Source organism: Streptopelia decaocto (assembly GCF_964273445.1).
Source record: "Streptopelia decaocto genome assembly, chromosome: 5".
In the NCBI taxonomy this organism is placed as follows: Eukaryota; Metazoa; Chordata; class Aves; order Columbiformes; family Columbidae; genus Streptopelia; species Streptopelia decaocto.
The window spans coordinates 69,332,820-69,348,417 of record NC_138659.1 but is presented as its reverse complement, the minus strand read 5'-3'; the positions used below and the strand labels follow the sequence as shown (position 1 = coordinate 69,348,417).

The following is a 15,598-nucleotide window of genomic DNA, read 5'->3' as shown; positions in this document are numbered from 1 at the left end:
TCTCATGTAGGAGGTGAATATAGTCAGAGATTATCTCTCGGTTTCTTGATATTCCAGAAAAGCGGGTTTGCAAGCAGGGTGGAAAAATCAGGATTTTTCCTCATGAAGTTTCATTTTTAATTTTTAAGTGATTGGGAAATATGAACAAAAATAACTGGAGGAGGTCATGCATTTGTGATGGCTGCAAACTTTAAATAAATTACAGATGGCTTGTTTATTAACAAAATGTTCAAAATGCCTCAGTTGACAAACATATTTAGCCAGAGCATATGATAAAGTGATGACCAACTCAACAAAACAAACCAAAAATAAGAGATTGTTCTCTTTTTAGAGGATGCACGCAAATCGCAACAGGTGATAGAGCAGCACAGTCATCAGAACCAGCAGATTAATCTGCACATAACGAGGATGAGGCTCAAAGCAGGAGGAAGAGTTTCAATAACAATGGGAGCATCATTGGGGGAAAAACACAGCAAACCCATCTGCTGAAGACGTGTGAGTGAGTTGGTGAGGGGAACGCAGAGAACTGAGCATCCCGGAGCAATTGGGCTGAGCCGGGAGCGGAGCCCGGCAGAGTCTGGACCTGCCTCTGAGCACCTTCCTCGTAGGGGTGAAAGCAAAATCTAAAAAGGAATTTCAGATAAAAAAGTTCCCACTTGTTCAGTTGGTGGAGTGACCTTTCCAGAAATTTTTACAAGTTTCCAACCTCTGAGTCTTCGGTTTGAAATATGAATTTAAAAGGGGGGGAGGTAGAATGGGAGTGTGTCATTTCTTCTGGTATTTTGTTTCCAGCCCTATCCTTTGATCTCTGCAGCAGTGTAGTTCAGACAATCTGTAGAAATATTGCAAAACCAAGTTACTTTGTTATATTTTACTTCAGCCATTTGTCAGCATATGCCATAAAAATTTTAATTTTCTCTCTTGATCTTTATCAGAGATTGCTGTTTCTCTTTGATGTCTCCTTCCTTATTTGACATTTGGGTCTGGTTTCCCATTTAATTATCTAACTCTCTATTGCTATTTTAGTTTAAGAGTTCACTGCAGTATTTCACCCCTCCTGTTTCCCAGTCCATTCCTCTGTGCTCCAGCGGGGGCACAAGGAAATGATGAGGGTTGTCACCGTGTCATGAGTGTTGTGCCTGAGCCCTCCTGTGAGCAGAGCCCAGCGGCCGGTGAGTGAGCTCAAATGCTGCGTCTCCTAAATCAAAGTTTCCAAGGGCTGTTCTTTAATTAAATCGTAAAGTTGGACCATTTCGTGGAGGTTTGAAAGTCTGAAATGTAAACAGCAATGCAGTCAAAATAGCTGTAAAATATGTCATTTAATACAGTCACAGTTGCTACAAACCACCTTGTGAAAATATGGTCCTCACTGGTGAGCTGTGTCGGAAAGCAGAAGGAATTCCTCCGTTTTGGAGCCTGACCAAGGAGATTTGCCCTCGAGAGAGACAAGCTGAAGCAGGGTGGACATTTCACCTCCCCTCTGAATTTCCAGCTGTGGACTGGACCGGCGGGGAGCTGAGACTCGGTGTGACAGTTCAGCAGACGCGAGGTGTCCGTTCCATGCAGAACAACGTCTCGTAATCATTAGCTCTTCAGGACAGTTGCTTCTTGGGGCTCTTCTGCAACCCATAGGCCATTGAACCTGACGGGGATGATCAAAGAATGAGCAATGACTCCATCGACTCGGTTTATTGCTGCACGGTGTGACCATGCGAATGCGATAGATGGAGTGTCTGTCTTCTGGCATGGGTGGAGAAGTGCATGTAAACCAGTGAGGTAACCGTGAAGTCCTGGTGAGCTCCTACGGGGTCAGCAAGTGGAACACAGAGGTTTCAGCTTCATGCGGAACATGACAGGTCAGGGGAAGGGAAGCCTGGGCGCTATTTCTTGCGCTGTGGTATGGGGCAGGTTAGAAGAACCTCTCTCTGAGTGCTCTGAGATAAAGGGTGAAACTATTTCCATTGATGATTATTAAGAGCAGAATGGAGGCCATGTACAGCTACAGGATATGTCCTGGCACATGGGCCGGTGGTTTTCGGTGGCGGGTGTGGAGCTCCATCTGGCACATCCACCGGGAGCCCGCAGCGGAGCTGCTCTGCACACCCAACATATTGTGCCTCTAGCTGGGCGACCTCCTCTCCCCCCTCCAAATTTGGCAGCCAGACTAAAACCGTGGAGGGAAGTACTAGGTTTGATCAAACCATTCTTTGTTTTTGGTTTCCCTCCTGCCCCAACCTTTTCAAATGAAATCCTGGAAAGCAAAGAAGAATCTAGGGAAGTGATGGTCCCAACCTGCTTATGTTCAAGAGTCAAAGTGTTTGTCCAGAATAAAGAAGACCAATGTTCAACCTCGTCTTTTGCCTGAGAGACTGGAGTTTGTATTTCCCACCATTAAGGGAAATAACTCAAATACTGATATATTTGGAGGTGTATTTGGATATATGGAGATATTTTCATGTATTTGCTGTGCATATTTCCTGTTAAGCCAGTTCTTCTTCGTAGGAAGTACTCAAATATTGATGGAGCAGAAGAGAAAGACTGAGATTGACTCCCCAGCATAACATTTCAAGACAGAAAGTATTTTCTGCTCCTTGCGCTGCAATAGCTTATTTTATTTTTTGCCAGATAAGGCACCTCCCAGCAGATGGTGCTTGGAAATACACTCCTTGGAGACCGGCAGAGAATATTGTCTCTCCTCTGGATTCCTTGGACATGGCCAAGGCTGGAAACCCTACGTACCACATCTGAAGAGGGTTGCGATTTGCTTTGCTGCCTGCGTGGAGATGAGGCTCTGCATTTGTCTGCCTCATCCTGATTTACCTTCTCTCCCAAGATGAATCGAGATTTAACAGTGAAACAAAATGTTTGAAACTCCAGCTAGATGTTTGGTAACAAAATGCAAGTAAAATACATAATTATATGGTCCTGCTCTGTATTTGAGAGGGAGCTGTTCCCTACCTCTTCCCTCTTTCTCATGTAGATTGTGGTTTTGGGGATATTTCAAATGGATAGATCTCCTTCAGTAGTACAAGGAACTTGATTCCAAGCCATTCGATGCAACAGAATGTTCTCTTGTCATCCCATCAAGTTTTATTCTGGCTGAAGTTACTCACCATTTCTTGGGGAGTTTAGGTTATTCTTTAGTTCTTTGTTCAGGGCTTGGGGAGCAGAGTTGACTGTGTTAATTAGGAAGAGCGCATGATTTTATGAAGCATTTTTTTCAAGTATAGGGAGGAGTTTGAATGCTGGGAGAGATTTTCTATCAGTTATGGGTAATAATCTGGAATGGCCTTCCAAGAGAAGAGAGGGAAACTTCGCTGACATCAAGCCACTCAACATTAGACTGGAAAAGGCTGTATAAAAACCTCCTCTACCTTCAGGGAGGTGGTTTTCAGTAATAGTTTCTTTTCCTTGGTGTAATTCTCTTCAAGTCCACTTTCTGCATGTACAAAATGCCTGATTTCTAATGGGCGGTGACAATAACACACCAGTGACACAGAGAAACACCTTTTCCACTTAGCACCTCAAAATGCAGGAAATCTAAATCTCGAAGATCTCAAACTAATGAGTTGTCCCACATTAGGGTCAAGTTTCATTTCATCCCTCCCAATACACCAATAAACCTTTTCCTTCTATTGCACACAGATCTTTAATAAGTGGAATTTTGTGTGAGGACCTGCAGGGGGGCAGGAGGCGAATTTGGGATGGGGGATCACTGGTTGATCCCCATGGGGGCAGACAGAGAATCCTGCAGGGGGGGAGCCCCATGGGTGGCCCGGGGGTGACAGATGGGTCCCCAGTTCTGCATTTTGACAGATCTCTCTACTTGCTCTACCACCGGGCTTTGCATCCTCTGCATGGAAAGGATAACTCAGCTTCAGATGCCTGCAGGCTTCTGTTTACTTCTGTGGCATCTTGTGTGTCACCATGGAGGAGAGAGTTTGTATTTGCTTTTAAAAAGACTTTCAAAGTTATCACGGGGAAAAAATAGACCTAAGGCATTAATGACTTTACACGCTTAGAAGGACAGCAGCAGAAAAACAAAGAAACTTAAGCTGGGCTCTACAAGGAAGCGTGTGTGGGGGGGCATGATGTAGCGATAATGAGAAACAGCAAGATTGACACGAAAAGGATGGGACAGGCAGCAGAGTATAAATAGTAGCTGCAGTTTATTTGTAACTTTGATTTTTTTAGGGGGGGATGATTGACACATGGATGGGCTGGATGAAGGTAACCTCCCTGATCTTTCACTTGCAGGTCACATGGAGAAAACTTTGAGAAAATACTCCAACATGTAGATGTCAAATTGAGTGACAGCCGCGTGTGAGGTGAATTGCATTTACTGGCTTTTTTACATGCATCACTTCACAGAAATGATGGCTGCCATTTGAACAAAAAGACATCCTTCCCGACCGGGGTCAACGAACTGACAGTGCCCACCCATTAATAGAAAACACTGTCATTTAAAATAAAATGCGATGGAGAAAACTTCAAAAATCTATTAGCCAACACAGCGGATAGTATCAGTTTCCACACATGAATTACTGTATACCATTCCAGTGTTAATGTACAGCACAATGTGCGGTACAATTTTCATCTGTAACAATATATATAGAATGCCATATGGCTGACAGCATGTACTACACATGTCAGGCTCTTCTGTTTTCTAGCTCTTTACATCTTATTTGCTTCTGTCTAATTATCCTGTTCTGTTGAGGGGAGGGAAAGAAAATAATGAAAACCAATGAGAATTCAAAAATCAAGGGCAACAAATAGTGCCAGTTACTTAATTCCTGTGTTAATGTGTTTCTGCAGTATTTCTTAAAAGATGCAATTGGACGTCTGTTGCTCGAGGTGGAACACGGTGCTGTAATAAAGCCTGTGTCTGTGGCATTTAAAAAAACAAAAAGCGAATGAGAAAGAACAGCCCTGCTTTATGTTGTCTGCTTATATTGTTTAATTCTAGGCATAATTTTTCCAGCTGCTAGAATGTGCCCATGTGTTTTCCTATTCATACCTCTGTCTAAAAGTAGTATCTGGATTTTTTTTTCTCTCCCAACAGAAGCAAAATAGTTCTAAAAAGGAATGCTATAAAATTGGACCCCAGCATCTGAAATGGTCTGAGGAGCTCCTCAGCAGTTTAAGCCCTGAATTTAAGTTTTGGGTTTTTTTTTTTCCAAAGGGATTTTATCTTGTTTAAAGGTCAAAGCCTCGAGATTTGTCTTCAGAGATTTAGTCCTGGCTCATCTGTCAGTCACTCTCACCCTCCTAAAGGCCAGTGGCGATTGCCAGCGTCCCCCCTTGCCGCGCTCCCATCGCACTGAGCGAGCGCTCCAATGAGAAATACCACCCTGGCCTGGAAGGAGGAAGCTCCCGTCTCTTCTATAACAGAAATAAAAAATGTGCCAACCACCTGCTTGCAGAAATGCTGAACAGAGCAGGACGACCCCATCCCCCCTGCTTCTCCTGCAGACGCTGCAGGGGTGGAGCTGGAGGCTGTTTTGGGAGGTTGCTTAGAAGGGATGGGGTGTCTGGGTGCCTGGATCCTCCTTGGGTTTTCACCCATATTTCATGTGTGAGGGTAACATGTCAAGCACTGAGAACTTTGAGGTGGTGCTGCCCAAGTGTGGAAGGAACCAGAGAGGTTGGGACGTGTGGCTGCTGGAGCCTTCAGGCTTCGTGTTCCCGCAGGGATATGAAGCAAAACCCTGAAATTCGATGTTTAGAAATGATTGGTTGGTCCACCGTGAGCTTAAAATAGTGACATTTTTGGATCATTAACTTTTATTGGCTGCTGCTTTTGAAGTGAAGCTCAATGCCATGCTGAAAAGTCAATGTAGTCAGAAATGAATTATAAAATTGGTCAGGAAAAGCAAATGACATGAACAACTGCTTGGTGCGCCGATTTTTAGGCTGACAGATGCTAAATAGTACTAGTTAACGTTAGTCTGCGTATGTAATAGGTTCATGAGTTAGGGGCCTGAAGTGAACTCCTTTTCTAATCCACAAAGCATGATCTTCCAAGCAGGAAAAAAAAAGAGTTAATCCATAAATGTGGTGTTCAGAACTGCCTTGGTATCGTACCTTCATTCTCCGGGCCTGGGATGTTCCAAAAGGGGGCATTCTTTGACCAGCAAGGCAATTTTTCGTCATTGTTTTCAACAGCAAAATGTTTTTTGTAGTAGAAATCTCATTGAAAATTCAGGCTGCAGCCAAAGTTAACAGCACTCTGCTCTGTTGTATGAGGATCCCTTGCCATATTTTCTCTTAAGCCTAATTAAACATGACTATCCATTTAGGAAAAGAACCCCTAGTATCACTCTCCAAAAGTTTTCTTAATTCAATATATTATTGCTCTATACCATGACATTTTGCTCAATGATAGGGCCATTTCTGCTCAAGTTATAGCATGATTGCAGCTGGAGTTTCCTACTTGCAGAAATGTTTGTTCTTCCTGTGAGTTGTTGTGATCTTTGTATCGATTCCAAGTATGTGATATTTCATTAACACACATTTCTTCTCGTTCGTATTTTTGTTGATTTTTGTCAGATTCCTTCTGCACAAATTCCATGGTAATTACGAGGAAGAAGCATGTTCCACGCTCCCATTTTGGTGTGAAACCTGTTCCAGCAAATGGCATATAGTTCTTCTCTCCCAACTTTAAAGTGGAGGTTTAATTTTCACACCAGAGGTGTCTGAAATTCCAAAATAGGGGCATAGTTCAGCAAGGCAGAAATAGAAAACTTTAAACATAGAAAATATGAATATATAATATCAACTCTCCCTTCATGGGTAGTTGATAAAGATGTGGTACGAATAGAAAAAATAGCTCATTTTTCCACGGCAAATTACAGGATCAAGTTCTACTATGTCATTAGTGCGATCCATCGTACTTCAGTTATAATTTCTCTGGCTTTCTACCAACTTAAGCAGCGGAGTACACCCCGCTCTGATGTCTGTCAGACTGATCAGACTGAGGAGTATTTTGGTATTGAATAAATTATTTTTGTGACATCTTGTGTGTAATGCTGAGCAAGGTTCCCCTCCAGGCTCGGGCAAACGCAGCATTTGCCTGGAGCAGGGGACTGTCTGGGCAGTGAAGTGGCCATGGCCCTTACCCACTGCCGGCTTCGCTGCAGTGAAACCCCACGCAGCTGCAGAGCAAACCACAACCCGGAGGGAAAGCACAGCAGGTACGGCCAGCAGGGAACGTTCAGGTTGGATATTAGGGAAAAAAATTCTTCCTGCAAAGGGTTGTGAAGCACTGGAACGGGCTGCCCAGGGAAGTGGTGGAGTCACCATCCCTGGAGGGGTTTAAAACATATAGGTGAGGTTCTAAGGGACATAGGTTAGTGCTAGAGTTAGGCTATGGTTGGACTTGATGATCTTGAGGGTCTTTTCCAACCAAAATGATTTTATGATTCGAACAGGGACACTGTGTGATGAGTCCTCCCCAGCAGCAACAGTAAATATCCTTCTTTCCCATGCCCTGGTCAGCAGAAAGCCAGCCAGGGTCCCTGCGCCCCTTCCTGTGCCCCACTTTCTGTCTCTCTCCTCCCAGCCCAGCTGCAGCTCTGGCCAACCCCCGTGCTCCTTTCTCCAGGATGCTGATGTTCAATATTGCTGGTGCTGCTGGGGAACCTGTGACATGTGGCTGTGATGGTCAGGGTGCCTACACGATGGCCACAGGTGTCATTTTGTGACAGTAATAACTTAATAAACTGAATAATATTTGCAGTGCCTCTCCTGGAGCGTATATGCATACCTCCTGTAGCTAAAGCTAAATGTTGCCTACCTAAATATCCCTTCGATCATGCTGGTTTTCTCCTTCCCTCCAGTCTATTGCTGTGAATAGACATTAGAGAGCCTTCTGTTTCTGTCCGAGAAAATGACTCTATGCACTGGTGTTTGATCTAGGGCTGGCTTCTGGGTAACATTAATCATTAATTCTAATGAAGTTAGTGGTTTGGGTCCCATTTCTGTGTTGCAGTTTTGCAAAGAACACGAATTCTTAGGATGAAAGGTTCAGAATAAATGTGAGGTATAATCTGTAACGGGTATGAATAGCTCACTTATTGAAAACAGTGTGAGTGATTAAGCTTTGGCTGTTTGGTCATTAATTTTGGTCACAGACACTTACAAGAAAGCAGAAAGCCTGCAGGGAAATCACGCCAGGCCTTTGCGTCTGCCCTTTCCACCAGAAAAGATGTTCCTGCTTTCTCTCCTTTGTGACTCGGGGAGCTATTCCATAGGTGGAATGAGTTTCTATATGGATAGATCCTAGTTATATGACCCTACGCAGTTGTTAGTTGTGTATGTGTGTATAAAGGACCTATAGATCTCAGTGGCTTCCTCTGCTGCTGCCAAATAACTCAGTACTGACATGGGTAGGAATGGGGAGCCCATGGGACCGCAGCTCTGAGGGACCAAGCGGAGACACTTCCATGGTGTCCACATCTCCTCCTTCTTGGGAGAAGCAGCTTCTTACGTCCTGTAGGCATTGTGATCTGGTTGAGCTGCTTCCCATAAAACCTCTACAGTTGTGATCGGGGACAGGCTGTTGTGGCTGGGGGGGAATTGTTGGGTCCATCCAGTCTGGAGTCTCTGGTCCTTCTATGGCACTTGACGTGGAACATCCAGAAACTGGATCCCACCTCAGCCCTTGCTGCAGGTCCTGCTGCTCAGTTTCAGATGTGCTGGGTGCCCCCAGCTGCTGAGCTCGCCTCTCTTGCAGCAATAGGCCGCCTGTTTGTAGCTACACATCTCTGCCTCTGTTACGTGTCTCTGCAGCACTCGGGCCCCTCAAACCCAGCTCATTTCTGGGGAACAAAGCTGTTGCTGCCGCCCAGCCGTGCCTGGCCTCACTTGTGCAAAAGCATCCCTGTTCCTGCCCAGCCGAGCTCCGAGCTGAGCAGCGTGCTTCAGGCTGATGCCTCTGCGCTGTCTCCTCTTGACTTTAACTGCATATGAAAATTCAGTTTTCTCTGTTTCACTGCTTCAAGGACATGTCTTTCCTGGGACAGGAGGTGTATTTGTGCTTCTAGTTGTCTTTACTCAAACATCACTGTGTTTCTGTTATTTCTGTTAACTTTTAATCAGCTATTGGAACTGCCTACCCCACGGTAATATTACCAGCCTTGTGTATCTGGCTGCTCAGTGGGAAAGACAGTTCCCAGAGCAACTGCTGCAATAAATGCGTTTTGGCATCCAGATGTGTATTCTCTCATTTCCCAGGCTGCGCGTGTGCTGTCTCTCGCATCTGTGCATCAACAAGTTTGGACAGGTACAGGGGCATATGGTGGCGTTATTTCATTGCTGACGTGGAAGAGGAGCTTTCTCGTCAGACACAAACCAACTCCGCTGCACCGGCAGCGTTACAGAGGAGATCTCTTTAAAGTCAGCGGCAATTCTGTTCTTTGCTTCGGTATTGACTGGCTTGCAAGCCAGCAATTTGCTCTCCGTTTCAGCCACAGATATGGCTGAAAGCATCCCGCTGAGAGCTTGTGTCTATGCACTGTGCTGTTTGTTAAGCAAATGATTCCCAGACAGGTACGCTGCGATAGGAAGCCGATCTCGATGTGCCAAAGCCACGCGTACGTCGATGTGCTGTCATTAATCCTGCTCTGTGCTGGATTGCTCTTCCAGAGCGGCCCGGGTTACAGCAAGGGAACGCAGAGGAGATGGGTGATTCTTGGTGGTGCTTTATGCCTCATTCCTAAAACTGCAGAAAGCATTTAATTCATTTTATTCCAGCAAAATGGAATTTAGATACTCCATTAAGAAAAATGCTTCCCATGGGGTTTCCTGCAGCCCCGATAGCTGGATTTCTTTCCTGCTGCTATTCTCTACACATGGCATGCTGAAATTCTAGGAAGGATCTCCAGATTCACATGCTGTAACAGGGGAGTTTTAGCTCTTTGAGTTACATTCATATTCTTCCTCTAGCTGTACCATATGTTAAATAATGCTGTTAAATTTGGCTTTGATTTTCATTGTTTTACAGTCTTGCAACACTCATAATCTTGGCTAATCCTAAGAGTGTTTGTTTGGGAGCCTTATTCATTATTTAGGCTAAAATATTAAAAAAAAGTCTGTCAGTTCTGAGGCCTTGCTTTTTTGTGAGTTCTGTTGAGGTTTTCTGGACTTGTTTTTCACAGCAGAGCAGAACATCCCATCCCGCTGCCGCTGCTGAGAGCACAAACTTCAGAGGAGTATTCCTGTCTGTCAAGCAGAGGAGCCCTTCACGCTGCACCAGCCTGCACGATGGGTCTCTTCTGGAGATGTGAAGTGACCTCTTGTGATTGCTAGACAGAAATCATGTTTGATGTTTCTCAGTTCCCCAGCGATGTCCATAAGACACAACATTCAACAAAACCTCCTGCCTAGACTCTTGTATTCTAGTTGGGAAATCCTGAAAAACTGCTCTGTTTTATTGCTGAACTGCTACTTTTCAGTATTGAAGCAAATAGGTTTTCCGGTGTTTCTTTAATTCCCGTGTTTCCTGGTGGTGCCCGGGGCTGGTAGTGGTACAGACAGGGAGCAGCAGAGAGATCCTGGCCCACCGAGCTCGCCAACTGAGTAGAGAAGATGCAGGTGGGTGGAGGGAAGGGTATGACACACGAGCAGGGCGAATCATAGAATCAGAGCATCGTTTTGGTTGGAAAAGACCTTTGAGATCGTCGAGTCTAACTGTTAACCTCACAGCTCTAAGCCATGTCCCTGAGAACCTCATCTCTGTCTGTTCAACCCTCCAGGGATGGTGACTCCACCACTGCCCTGGGCAGCCCGTTCCAATGCCCGACAATCCTTTCCAGGAAGATTTTCCCTAATATCCAATCTAAACCTCCTCTGCTGCAACGTGAGGCTGTTTCCTCTCATCCTGTTGCTCTTTACTTGGGAAAAGAGACTGACCCCAACTCGCTGCAGCCTCCTTTCAGGTAAACGGCATGGTGACAGCAACCAGCACGCCGTCTCTGTGCGCTTTGCGAGTTAGAGTGGGGATGAACCGTGCGAGAAGTGAGGAAAAGCAAGAGAAACAGGAATGAGCTGAGCCTAAGAGTCAGCAGGATGAGGTTTAAAGCAGCAGAGCCTGCATCTCTGTCTCGAGTGGTGGGTCAGGGGGAAGCTGGCGCTGCTGGAGCTCTCGCCGTGGCACGAGAAGAAGCCAGAGGGGTTTGGTGCTGACCATATGAGTACTGCTGTCCCTCCCGCTCAATGCTGGTACCTGGTTCCTTTTGCCAACACAACCCTGTGTCTGCAGCCCCTGTCCTTAGTTCTTGGCCAAAGAGGTTGCAATGTGCTTTTTTCTCCTGCAAGTACCTCCTGAAATACGTATCCCTGTGCAGGCGCGGCTGTGAGATGCTGCCATGTGTACCCAGTGCTATAGATCAATAAACCTGAATACCAGCAGTCTCCTCTAACCACAGAAACTTGATGAACCAACAGCCAGCTTTGGGAAGCAAACTGCTTTTACTTCCCATCATGAGCCTGTTGTACACAGCCATGCTGGTGGTGAATATTTATACCATGAATGTAGAGTGGAAGGTGGCATCTTCCTTGATGAATTGGGGGCTAGATGCTATGACTACATTACTTAGACTGCTTTATTGTAAGGGGTTACAATTTTTATTGCCGGTTGCAGAGCAGATAGATACAGTAGATCTTCCCAAAGATCAAAGTTTATCTCTAGGGCAGCCAGTAAATTAGTGGCGATTATAAATGAGTGCATAGTCATTGATGTCTTGAGAGCTCGGCTCAAGAGATCAGAGAGTATTCTTTCCCCCTTTCTGTTCGTAAGTCTCTTTCTAGAATAGATTACTTCTTTTTACACTTAAAAGCAATATTCATGGACTTCATAAGAACAAGTATTTCAGTAGGACATGCTCTGATCTCATCACTCCCTGTTGTATATGGTCTTATTATGGACTGATGCTTTCCTGTAATACAGAGTCATGGAGACTGATGTCAGTGATGTGTGTTTGGGGAATCGTATCGCTTAACTAATTTCATCATATTTTATAGCAAGTACAGCCTCCGTAGGAACTTTTCCAGCAGAATGGGAGCTCTTCGAAGCTCTTTTATGAGGTGCAATGAGTGTATGAAGCAAAATAAAAGCAAATTAGAGAACACTTCACTATCTTGAAAGAGGAGATTACAGCTTTGGTGGGGAAAAGTAAATATAAAACAAATGACACTATGCCAAAAACTGCAAATAAAAAACCCAAGAATAAACATCCATTTCTTCAAGGGATTTGAAGTTAACTTTTAATATCCAAGCTGGGAGATAAGTCAGAATTGTGTCTTTGTGCAGAAGATGGAACAGAGCTCTCATTTACTATAACAAATCTGGAGTCTGTATATTATAAGAACAACCTCAATCTGAAACATTTTAACACTTTTTCCTTTTTTTTTTTTTTTTAATTTCTGTATATTCCATGACATAGAAAGAAAAAAATAATCCCAAACCAGAGTTTCCTGGAGCACTCATCTTTAGAAAATGCGTTGTGGGGAAATTACCACTGTGGAAATAACCAAGTAGGATTATACTACCAAGCTTTAAGACCGTTATGGGATGGTGTCTATGCAGACAACAGTGTTAGTTTTTCAGGGGTGGCTTTTGTTTCATGCCAGTGCCCTGTTACTGGAGGTTTCTGCTGCTGTCCCAGCAGCCGCTCTGGTCTGGTCGGTCTGGGAGGTTTAACCCAGGTGAGAAGTTTCTAGCAGGAGGTAAAACTCACAGCGCAAGATGAAATATAACGAGCAGATCAGTCAATGGTGCTTTTCTACCTCTTTGCTCCTGTACAACGCTGAATGTCTCGGACAACATTGCAGTTCTTCGTTTGACTGCCCTCGGGCAGCTGAGTCAGTTGTTATTGGGAATATGCCATCTTTTCCTTCAGGCCTGTTCTGAACCTTGAACCACATTCCCCTGAGTTCAATAAACCAGACTTTTGCTTTTGCAGTGGCAAGAGGGTTTGTTTAAATGAGGAGTGGCCATCATGAAATGCTACCCAAGCTGTCAGGCAGAGCAAACATGGTTTGGATGGGGTGGGCAATGTGAGCAGCACCGACACCTTGTTGAGCGGACAGGTTATGTCCTCTGCTCTTCTAGTCTTGGCTTTGCATGGTGGGGCCTGGTCCTGTGCTTGTATTGCAAACATGTGAGCACCGTGGGTGATGTTTCATGTGGAGTGTAGCATCCAGAGCCCCTGTAATTGCAGGGTGAAGTGTCACCAGCCCTCAGCGCCGTTTCCAAGTGAAGTGGGGGTTCTTTTTTCTCGCTTCATCTGTGGAAGCCAAAGATGGCACAAAGATGCCATAAACCCAATGTCATTGAAAAGGACCAGATGAAACACTGTACCAGAAGTAGCTTCTTGCCAAAGAACAGATTACCAATGTGAGACACATCATTGAGGTGCACGGCTGACGTGCTTCACTCCTCGCTGGAGGGACTTGAGATGTGCCTTTGCCTTTAATCTCCTCTCGCTCTGACTGGTAGGACTGACCAGGCCTGGCAATTAGCACCAGCCAAGCAGGGGGTTTTGTTCTATAAATCATCATGTTTTGGATTGGCTCCAAGTCGTGAATTCCTTCAACTGAAACAATTCTACACATTGTAGACGCCCATTGGCCACCTGAGCTGCCACAGGAAAACCAGACATGAAAGTTTACAAAACAACGCTCTGTCTTTGAAGTTATTAACTTTTTGATGAGGAAATCTAGTCTGGAAAAAATCCCCGATGACGCCTCTCGCTGTGGTGAATTCCCAGCTGTAAATCAGGTGCGGAGGTTGCGTTTGCCACGTTTGCAGTGTTGCTCGGGTTCAATGAGGGATGTACCCCGAGGTGCCCAGGCTGGCCGGAGCACATCGCTTGTGCAACGTCCTTCCTAAGGGCTCGCCACTGAAAGCTTCGTTTTGGTGAGCACCTTAAGCTATAACATCTGCTCAGAACTGTAGTGAAAATGTCGTTATTAGTTTTTAGAGAAGGAAATTCCTTACCCCCCCCCATGTGAATTCCTTTGGAATTTGTTTTCCCTCTCTGCATGCAGGGGCTTTAATGAGTGATAAAATACCATGTCAAGAACAGGTCTGATCATTGATGCTTTTTCATATGGAGAGGAGCGGGTTATTTGGGGAATTTTTTTGTTTGAAATGCGGTTCCTATATTCTAAGGTGATTTCCAAAAGGATTAAATTTCTCTTATTATGGTGTTGTGCTTCTCCACCTACCCTTACAAAATATTTATACCATTTTTTGGAACCTAATGAAATACTTTTTTAAACATCAATTAGTACCAACTTTGATGACAGCTTATGCTGCTTTCTGTGCTACTTAAACTCCAAACACTTTAGTTTCTTCCTTCTCTTTGTTCAGAGGTCTTCATTACCCAATTGGGTTGTGACACAGTGTAACTGTTTGCGTTGATATTAAGATCCATCTGAAGACAAGCTCGGCTGAATGGCCAGTGCAATGTAAACGTGTGTGACTAATCTGTCTGATATGGTGCTGCTTGGTGTTTAATATTCTGGGCTGAAAAGACAATGTCTGGATGCACCTGTTGGAAGGGGTGGAAAAGGGGCAAGAAGCAGCTTCCTCTGGATCTGCAGAATAATCTTGAAAGGCTATCAAGTGATAAACAGAGATTTGAACCAGTCATTGAAGTATGGTGAACTGTTGAGGCTTTGTTGGGGGGATGAGTATCTGTGTCAACCCGAGTGCTCTGCGTATACTCAAATAGCTAAATTACTCCCTTCGTGTTTCTGCACAGGAGAAAAAATACACCTAAACATTTAGCTTTTAAAATACAGGGAAAAAATCAGTCCCTCTCTGCCGTGGTGGAAATGTGTAGGAATCCTACTTGAATTACCTGGCGTGATATGTTTGCTCCCTGTCCCTGGATTGCTTTTCAGTTCCTTCTGGCTGAGGAAACATCTACATGAAACACAGACTGCACATGAATGTTCATCTTGTGAAAACAGGTGACTCGACTCAGTAAAAAGCATTTGGCCTCAGAAAGATAGATGCTCGGTGTTTGTACTCTAGTAGTGTAACACGCTGTGCAAAGTGATGGGAAATTCAGAGGTGTTTGAGTCAACCACAGTAGAATCCCTTTCCTTTGGGAACAAGTTTCTCCTGGCACCTGAGGGAAGTGATCAGGTTCCGAGGGGGAGTAAGAAAAACTAGTTTTGCAGAATGGTGCCAGACCGAGCAGCCAGAGCAAATAATAACACATTATCTCAGCGCAGAGTTTTGCTCCTGCAACAGATCCCACCCTCTGCGCCCGCTGCAGCCCGGTTTGCTGGGATGGAGCCGGCAAGGAGCTCCAGTGCGGCTGCATCATCATCACCATCGTCTCCCCGCCGCTGACGGGCCGTGAGCTGATTCATATTGATCGGGATGCTGCTGACACCCGCTCCCATCGCCATGGCAACCAAGAGCCCGAATCCTTGTCCCCATACTTTGGGAAGCTCATTAAATCAGGCAGCAGGACAGCAGCTGTGGTCTCAATGTGTTCCGCTGACAGCCGGGGACTCAGTTTATGATGCTCAGGTGATTTTTTGGCCCTCTCTAGGCCCAACTGTTGAAAATGTGGGGATA

The 15,598-nt window shown here is 45.0% G+C and overlaps 1 protein-coding gene across 1 annotated transcript in view; it reads left to right on the top strand.

Moving 5' to 3' along the window:
- TEX36 (testis expressed 36) overlaps nt 1–15,350 on the top strand; it is a gene marked incomplete at its 5' end in the record, with an annotated part of 50,803 nt that extends 35,453 nt beyond the window's left edge. The window contains one exon of the mRNA XM_082054209.1: nt 15,242–15,350. The remainder of the gene's footprint in view (nt 1–15,241) is intronic.
- Between the last annotated feature and the right edge of the window lie 248 nt (nt 15,351–15,598).